The following is an 8,899-nucleotide window of genomic DNA, read 5'->3' as shown; positions in this document are numbered from 1 at the left end:
CTGGTTGCCACAGTAATAGAGATATTACGTCTGAGAGCAGGTGGGAGGTCTCTTGGTCAGGAATCCTATGCATGCCACACCTCCTGCCCAGTCCTGGGAGGGGAAGGACTTCCCCTATATAAAACTGGGGCTGAGGCAGGGTTAGTGAGAAGAGTTGAGAAGAAGAGGAGCAGCATAGGAAAGAGAGATCAGGAGCTCTGGGGAAGTCGTGCTAAAAGGAATCAGGGGCTGGCAGCTGTAGAGCTCGCCCTGATTGAAGAGTTACCACCGGACCCGGAGTCCGAGGCTGTGGGGATTAACCCAGACCCAGCAGCAGAAACCGCCCGGCAGGGGATTTCAGGTCCTCTGGCCAAGAAACCCGAAGGCACGGTCACACTCGTGGGACCAGCACCGCCGTCGTGGAGCGGAAGACACTAGAAGGCCCCGAGTCACCGGCTATACGGGTGAGCACCACACGGTACACTCAGGGACGTGGGCTACCTTTACCCGCCTCTAGCAAGGAAGCCAGAAGAGTACAATTAGTTAGGGAGGCCTACGACTCCGCCTGGCCAAGGGGGATCCCATCTGCTCAAGGACTGACCAGGCCCCGACCGCTAGCCAGTACTCCGGGAGGGTCTATCTTTGTCACCAGTAAAGACCCTGAACTACACCGCATCGTCTCTGAGTGGTTCCTACTACCCCCATCATCCACGTCGGCTGCCCTGAGGCCATACCCCTCCCGTTGGGGGTTATACCATCCACGCTGCACCATCCTTCCACCGGCCTCAGCGGTCTGCCCTGCAGCGGCAGCTCCATAGCTGCATTCAACGGGTGGCGTAGTCGTCCTACATCTACTGCTAATATACCGCCACTTAGTCTGACTCCCTGGGCACGGACCGGGTCACCGCCACGAGACTACTACCCCCAACAGGCCCGGCTCCGGGTAGTCCCCGCGTGCGCAACGCTACTCAGCACAGGCCCAGGGGTGCGTCATATATATTTTAAAAAGCCTGGTATACACCAGTAAATTATTACTGTGGTTTTGATGTTCCACGGTAAAACATCTCTATTATCCTGTTTTTGGCATTTTTTGCTGTATAAAAATAATAAGTGTCTCCCTGATTTTTCAGACACAAATATATCTGTTGAAAATAGTCTGGTGTAGGCCAGAGAGACAGAAGTGTGCTTTTGCTGTTCCACGGTAAAAAATCTCTATTATCCTGCTTTTTGCATTTTTTGCTCTAAAAAAAAAAAAAAATAGTGTCTCCCTGATTTTTCAGACACAAATATATCTGTTGAAAATAGTCTGGTGTAGGCCCGAGAAATACAAGTGTGGTTTTGCAGTTCCACGGTACAAACCTCTGTATTATCCACTTTTGGGCCATTTGTATCTAAAAAAAACAGTTTGAGTGTGTCGCTCACTGTTCAGCCGCAAATATATATATATTTTAAAAAGCCTGGTATACACCAGTAAATTATAACTGTGGTTTTGCTGTTCCACGGTAAAAAATCTCTATTATTCAGGTTTTGGTAGTTTTTTCCGTAAAGAAAAACAGTAGTGTCTCCTGACTGTTGTGACACAAAAATATATCTGTTGAAAATAGTCTTGTGTAGGCCCGACATCCCAGTGTGGTTTCGCAGTTCCACGGGTCAAATCGTTGTACTATCCAGTTTTGGGCCTTTGGTATCTAAAAAAAAAGCAGTTTGAGTGTGTCGCTCACTGTTCAGCCGCAAATATCTCTATTTAAAAAAGTGTGGTATACCCCAGTAAACAATAACTGTGGTTTTCCTCTTCCACGGTTCTAATCTACTCTTTATTACCCTTTTTCCATTGATAGTGCAAGTGTAAGCTATTTTACTTCATTTACAATGGGCAAGGCGCTTGGCAAGGGACGTGGAAGTGGACGTTCTGGTGATGGTTCGTGCAGAGGACGGGGCCGTGGCCAAGGTGAAAATGTGCCACAACCAACAGCCACATCTTCTCGCTCCCACTTCTTGACCGAATTACTAGGGAAGCACAGAACAACACCAGTATTGAGAACTGATCAGTGTGAACAGGTTATTAGTTGGATAGCAGACAATACTTCCAGTTACCTGGGCACCACCACCTCCGGTCTGTCTTCCACACGGTCAACTGTTAGTAGCCGTGAGTCTCGACCGCATACTCCTCCTCACCCTGATGCTCCTTCCTCCCACCATGCCGAGTGTCGTCAGACAGCAAGTGATCCCACACTTGGACACTCTGAAGAGCTGTTCACTGGTCCATTTCCATATTTGGGCCCCTCGCCTGATACGCTTGAAGTGGTGGAAGAGGAGATCCCATGTTGCGATGCCCAAATATTTGAACAGCCACGGCCACAGGAAGTCGACATTGGCAATCTGTCACAAGAGGTGGACGATGACGAGACACAATTGCCAGGAAGTGAGGAGGAGGATCGTGGTGCGCAAGTGGAAGAGGAGGAGGTGGTGGATGATCTAGTAACTGACCCAACGTGGAAGGAGGACATGCAGAGTGAGGCCAGCAGCACACAGGGGGAGGGAGGCAGAGTACCCCAACAGGCAGGAAGAAGCAGTGTGGTGGCCGCAGACAGAAGGCAGGCAACCGTTCCTTGTAACACCAACACGAGGGACGTTGCCAGTACAAGCGGTAGGTCTTCCAGAGTCTGGAATTTTTTTAAAGACTCTGCTGATAACCCCAAAAAGGCCATATGTTCCACCTGCCATGCCAGCGTCAGCTGGGGTGACAAAACTACCAGCCTGACCACCACCAGCATGATCAGGCACATGGCAGCAAAGCACCCGACTTTGTGGGGCGAAACCCAGGGTCCACGACCAGTGTCAGCGGGTGTCACCACTGCTTCTTCCACTGTTGTGCGTGCAATTGAACCCCCTGTTGTGTGTGCAAGGCAATCCCCTGTCCATACTGCATGTAAAGATGCCCCCTCCTCTCAGTCTTCACTTGTTATGGCAGTTTCTCAAGAAACAGCATCAACGTCCACGTCCCACCGCAGCGTTCAATTGTCCATATCCCAGACCTTTGAACGAAAGCGGAAATTCGCAGCTAACGCCCCACAGGCCACAGTCCTAAATTCGCACATTTCACGACTGCTTGCATTGGAAATGCTGCCTTTTAGGCTGGTGGAGACGGAATCCTTCCGCAATCTTATGGCGGTAGCCGTCCCTCGGTACTCGGTCCCCAGCCGACACTATTTTGCCCGGTGTGCCATCCCCGCACTACACAAGCACGTGTCCCAAAGCATCTGCCGTGCCCTCAACAACGCAGTTACTGGGAGAGTCCACCTGACAACGGACACGTGGACAAGTGCTTGTGGCCAGGGACGGTACATCTCTCTGACGGCACACTGGGTAAACATAGTGGAAGCCGGGACCCAGTCGGACCTTGGGACGGAACACATCCTCCCCACACCGAGGATTGCGGGCCCTATGTCAGTCAGAGTTGCCCCCACAGTGTACAGCTCCTGCGCATCCTCCTCCTCCTCCTTCTCCTCATGTTCAGCTTCCATCTCAGATATCACCACATCAGTTACAAGCTGGAAGCATTGCAGTACTGCCTCCGCCAAGCGGCAACAGGCTGTGCTGAAACTCATAAGGTTAGGTGATAAACCTCACACTGCTTGTGAGTTGTGGACAGCTGTGAAAGAGCAGTCAGATCTGTGGCTGAGACCGCTGAACCTACATCCCGGCATGGTCGTGTGTGACAATGGCCGTAACCTGGTGGCGGCTCTGAGGCGAGGTGAGATCACACACGTACCATGCCTGGCTCATGTGCTTAACCTCGTGGTTCAGCGGTTTCTTAAATCGTACCCCGAGTTGCCAGATCTGCTCGTGAAAGTACGCCGCCTGTCAGCTCATTTTCGCAAGTCGGCTACAGCTTCCGCCGCCCTTGCTGTGTTGCAGCAGCGTTTGCAGCTTCCGGCACACCGACTGGTGTGTGATGTCCCCACACGTTGGAACTCTACCCTCCACATGTTGCAAAGGATTTGTGAGCAGAAGAGAGCAGTTGTGGAGTACCAGCTGCAACAAAGCCGTCGATATTCAGGTCAGACTCCACACATAAGACCTCAGGAGTGGACCTGGATGTCTGACATATGTACCATCCTGACAAACTTTGAGGAGGCCACCAAGATGGTGAGTGGCGATGACGCCATCATTAGTGTCAGCATCCCACTTGTCTGTCTTTTGCAACGCTCTCTGCAGAGAATTAAAGAGGAGGCATTGCAGCCAGAGTATGATGAGATGGATCAAGAAGCCGTAGCGGGCGATTACACACAGCCCAGCCTCATCTCATCCCAACGTGCATTGGGGGACAATGAGGGAGAGGAGGAGGAGGAAGAAGAACAGGAGCTGCTATCATGCGTTGTAGACGGTAGTACCTGTACAAGTGTCATACCGTCGGTTCAGCGTGGGTGGCCTGAGGACAGGGGGGAGGAGGAAGAGGAGGAGGAGGAGGAGAGCATGGTCAGTCGTCATCTTGGTGAGGACACGGAAATCTTGCCCGTTACCAGTCTGGCACCCATGGCTGACTTTATGTTACGCTGCCTTAACCGTGACCCTCGCGTTGTCAAAATGTTGGGTGACAGTCATTACTGGTTGGTGACACTTGTAGACCCCCGCTACAAGGAGAACTTTCACTCTCTTATTCCTGAGGTGGAGAGGTCTACAAAAATGGGTCAATACCAGAAAGCCCTTGCTGCAGAACTCTTAAAAAAATTCCCATCTGAACACGCTAGCGGCAGAGGTCACAGTTCGTTGCCCAACCAAGGCGTACAGGCGAAAGAGATGCAACTCCAATCCAGCAGAGGCAGGGGAACACTGTCAACGTTCTGGGACAGTTTTCTGACACCCGCCCAGCTTACAGGCCCTGAGGCACGGGGTACTCTCACAAGGAGTGGAAAGTTTCAAAAGATGGTGAGGGAGTACCTTGCCGATCGTACCAGCGTCCTCCGTGATTCCTCTGTGCCTTTTAATTATTGGGTATCCAAGCTGGACACTTGGAATGAACTCGCTCTGTACGCCTTGGAGGTCCTGGCCTGCCCTGCCGCTAGCGTGTTATCGGAGCGTGTTTTTAGTGCCGCTGGGGGAATTATAACTGATAAGCGCACTCGCCTGTCAACTGACAATGCTGACAAGCTGACCTTTATCAAAATGAACAAGGGCTGGATTGGGCCAGACTTCTCATCACCACCAAATGACAGCAGAGTAACATAAAGTCAAATCCACTGTGTTATTTCGGGAGGTGTATTCACATGCACCGCTTCACACCCACACATGGGTATACGCTTCCTTGTTTCGGCTGCTTAATCTTCTTCTCCTTATCCTCAGCCTCCACCACCACTATACCACCAGGGTGCCAGCATTGCAAGTTCCTCCGTCCTTATTTTTGGCAGCTTTTGCAGGGAAAGCATAAGCAAATACTATGGGACACCCACTCCCCAATAATGGGACTTATGTTTGTAATATGCTGTACTGCATGGCTCTTGTAAGGGGCATTGCAAGTTGCTCCGTCCTAATTTTTGGCAGCTTTTGCTTGGAAAGCATAAGCAAATACCATGGGACACCCACTCCCCAATAATGGGACTTATGTTTGTAATATGCTGTACTGCATGGCTCTTGTAAGGGGCATTGCAAGTTGCTCCGTCCTAATTTTTGGCAGCTTTAAATAAGCAAATACCATGGGACACCCACTCCCCAATAATGGGACTTATGTTTGTAATATGCTGTACTGCATGGCTCTTGTAAGGGGCATTGCAAGTTGCTCCGTCCTAATTTTTGGCAGCTTTTGCTGGGAAAGCATAAGCAAATACTATGGGACACCCACTCCCCAATAATGGGACTTATGTTTGTAATATGCTGTACTGCATGGCTCTTGTAAGGGGCATTGCAAGTTGCTCCGTCCTAATTTTTGGCAGCTTTTGCTTGGAAAGCATAAGCAAATACTATGGGACACCCACTCCCCAATAATGGGACTTATGTTTGTAATATGCTGTACTGCATGGCTCTTGTAAGGGGCATTGCAAGTTGCTCCGTCCTAATTTTTGGCAGCTTTTGCTGGGAAAGCATAAGCAAATACTATGGGACACCCACTCCCCAATAATGGGACTTATGTTTGTAATATGCTGTACTGCATGGCTCTTGTAAGGGGCATTGCAAGTTGCTCCGTCCTAATTTTTGACAACTTTTGCTTGGAAAGCATAAGCAAATACCATGGGACACCCACTCCCCAATAATGGGACTTATGTTTGTAATATGCTGTACTGCATGTGACGCGCCCCCTGGGCCGTGTGTACACGTGTGTGGGATACCCGTTGCCGGGTCTCTGGGGTCTGTAGTCTCCGTGGCGGTGACCCGGACCCGTGGCTCAGACTGGTCAAACCAGTGGCAGTCTTTCTTAGGTTTTGAGGTTAATTGTCCGACTGCGCCACCCGTGGATTGCGGTCAGGGAGTACCACCGCTGCGAGGCAGACCGCTGAGGCTGGTGTTGTGTGCGCAGCATAGAATGGGATAACTCCCCTCGGGAGGAGTATAGCCTCAGGGCAGTGAGTGTGGATGATGGGGGTGATGGTGCACGAGCGCAGCAGGAATGACTCAGAGTCTTTGCAGTGCAGTTCAGGGTCTTTACTGATGATTATAAGGTAGACCCTCCCGGGAGTACTGGCTAGCATAAGAGGCCTGGTCAGTCTGTGAGCAAGCAGGAGTTCCCCTGGCCAGGTGGAGTTGTAGGCCTCCCCGTCTGTCTGCACTCTTCCTGGCTACCTTGCTGTAAGCGGGTAGAAGTAGCCCACGTCCCTGAGTGTACCGTGTAGTGCTCACCCGTATGGCTGGTGACTTGGGGCCTTCTGTTAGCCTCCGCTCCACGACGGCGGTGCTGGTCCCTTGCTTGTGACTGAGCCTCCGGGCTTCTATGGCCAGAGGACCTGAAATCCCCTGCCGGCTGGTTTCTGCTGCTGGATATATAAGTCCTCACAGCTTCGGACTCCTGTGTCCGGTTCCTATTGTCTTCTGCCATAGCGAGCTCTGCTCAGCTTCCAGCCCCTGGTCTTTAGCTCCTAGCTCCTACAGAGCTCCTTGCTGTTACTTTCCCTTGCTCTCACTATGACTCTGACTGTTCTCTGACTCACTCAACCCCGCCCCAGATCCAGTTTATAAGGGCAGAATTCTCCCCTCCCAGGATTGGGGCAGGAGGATGTTGCATGTTTAAGGGATCCTGACCAGGAAACCTCCCACTTGCTCTCCGACGTAATATCTCTATTACTGTGGTGACCAGACCCCTGGGGTGCCACACATGGCTCTTGTAAGGGGCATTGCAGTTCCTCATAATTTTTGGAAAGCCTTCCATTCACTGCTTAGGCCAACAGTGCACGGGAGACCCAGTTGCTATAAATTGAAAAAAAGGTTTAGTTAACGCCCTCTGACCTCCATTTCATTTCCAAGGGGCATTGGAGTGGCTCGAAATTTTTGGTAGGCATTGCACTCACTGTATGCCCTATAACTGTGTAGCCGAACCGCTCCTTTTGTTACAGAAACATATCCTACAAGACATATCTGGTTGACTGGCCTGATATTGATGTGAATGGTCCCTGTTCCTCTTGCTCTTTCTCCTTTGCCACTACCTCATCCATAATTTATCACCTGAAGCTTTGTTTTAACGGGAGTCATAGAACTTGGATAGTAGCAGGAAAACATCCAGCAATCCTCGGAGGAGGTAGGATATGCGCCAAAACGCTGACCACCTCAGGCCTAGCCGCTACTACATACATGCGCTTGCATTACAACAAAACAAAGCAGATGCTAACTTCTATCATCCTCATCATGCTCCTCACCTTGGCACTCTCAACTCCCCTGATGGAGAAGCCAGGGCCCACCGGAGGAGTCTGATAGTCCGGTGGGCTCGACCAATGCTGCCCTAAAGCAGGCCAGGCTAAGAAAAGTGTGGGAAAGGTTACCGGGACAAATAGGGGTGGCTGGGGACCGAGTATGGACACCCGGCCACCCCCTGGAGGCTGGGGAGCAAGCAGGGACACCCGGCAACCAGGCGGCTGGGGACTGAGTATGGATACCAGGCCGCCGACACAGCCATGGCGTGGTGGCCAGATTCCGCCTCCACATGCCTAAAAGGCCCAATTTAAAGTGCAAGCAAGCAAGCAGTATGGTATTGCAGCCTGGGGGTGGGTGGGTGGCAGGCTGCATACTTGCGCTTGCATTGCAAGGAATGGGAGAGGTACAATTGAACACTACCCTGGGACTATGACTTGAATGGGGATAGTTGCAAGTCTGCAACGACAGGTGCAAGGTGGGAGGCATCTTCGCATGTACCATGAACAAGGGTTTGGCATGCACACACTACAGCGGAATAGGCTCTCCTTCCCACTAAATGCACTGGGGAGGGCACAGGTAATGTTTTGGTATACGCGCTTAATCTTATGTATAAGGCACACCAGGACAAATATGGGCGGCTGGGGACTGAGTATGGATACCTCGCTGCCGAAGCAGCCATGAGGTAGTGGCCAGCTTCGGCCTCCTTCAAACTAAAAGGCCCCATTTCAAGTGCAAGCTAGCAGTATGGAATTGCAGTCTGGGGGTGGGTGGGTGGCAGGCTGCACACTTACACTTGCATTAAAAGAAAACATAGCAGATGCTAACTTCTGTCATCATCATCATGCTCCTCACTTTGGCACTCTCAACTCCACCGATGGAGAAGTCAGGGCCCACCGGAGGAGTCTGGTTCTCTGGTGGGCTCGTCCAATGCTGCCTAAAGCAGGCCGGGCTAAGAAAAGTGTGTGGGGGAATGTTCCAAGGAGAAATAGGGGCGGCTGGGGACCGTTTATGGACACCCGGCTGCCCCCAGGCGGCTGGGGACCGTGTGTAGACACTCGGCCGCGGGGCTGCTGGGGACCGAGTA

This window comes from Phyllobates terribilis, unplaced genomic scaffold (genome assembly GCF_046119375.1).
Source record: "Phyllobates terribilis strain yellow unplaced genomic scaffold, ASM4611937v1 Scaffold_1__5_contigs__length_1240528914, whole genome shotgun sequence".
NCBI classification, from domain to species: domain Eukaryota; kingdom Metazoa; phylum Chordata; class Amphibia; order Anura; family Dendrobatidae; genus Phyllobates; species Phyllobates terribilis.
This window is presented reverse-complemented; position numbering follows the sequence as displayed.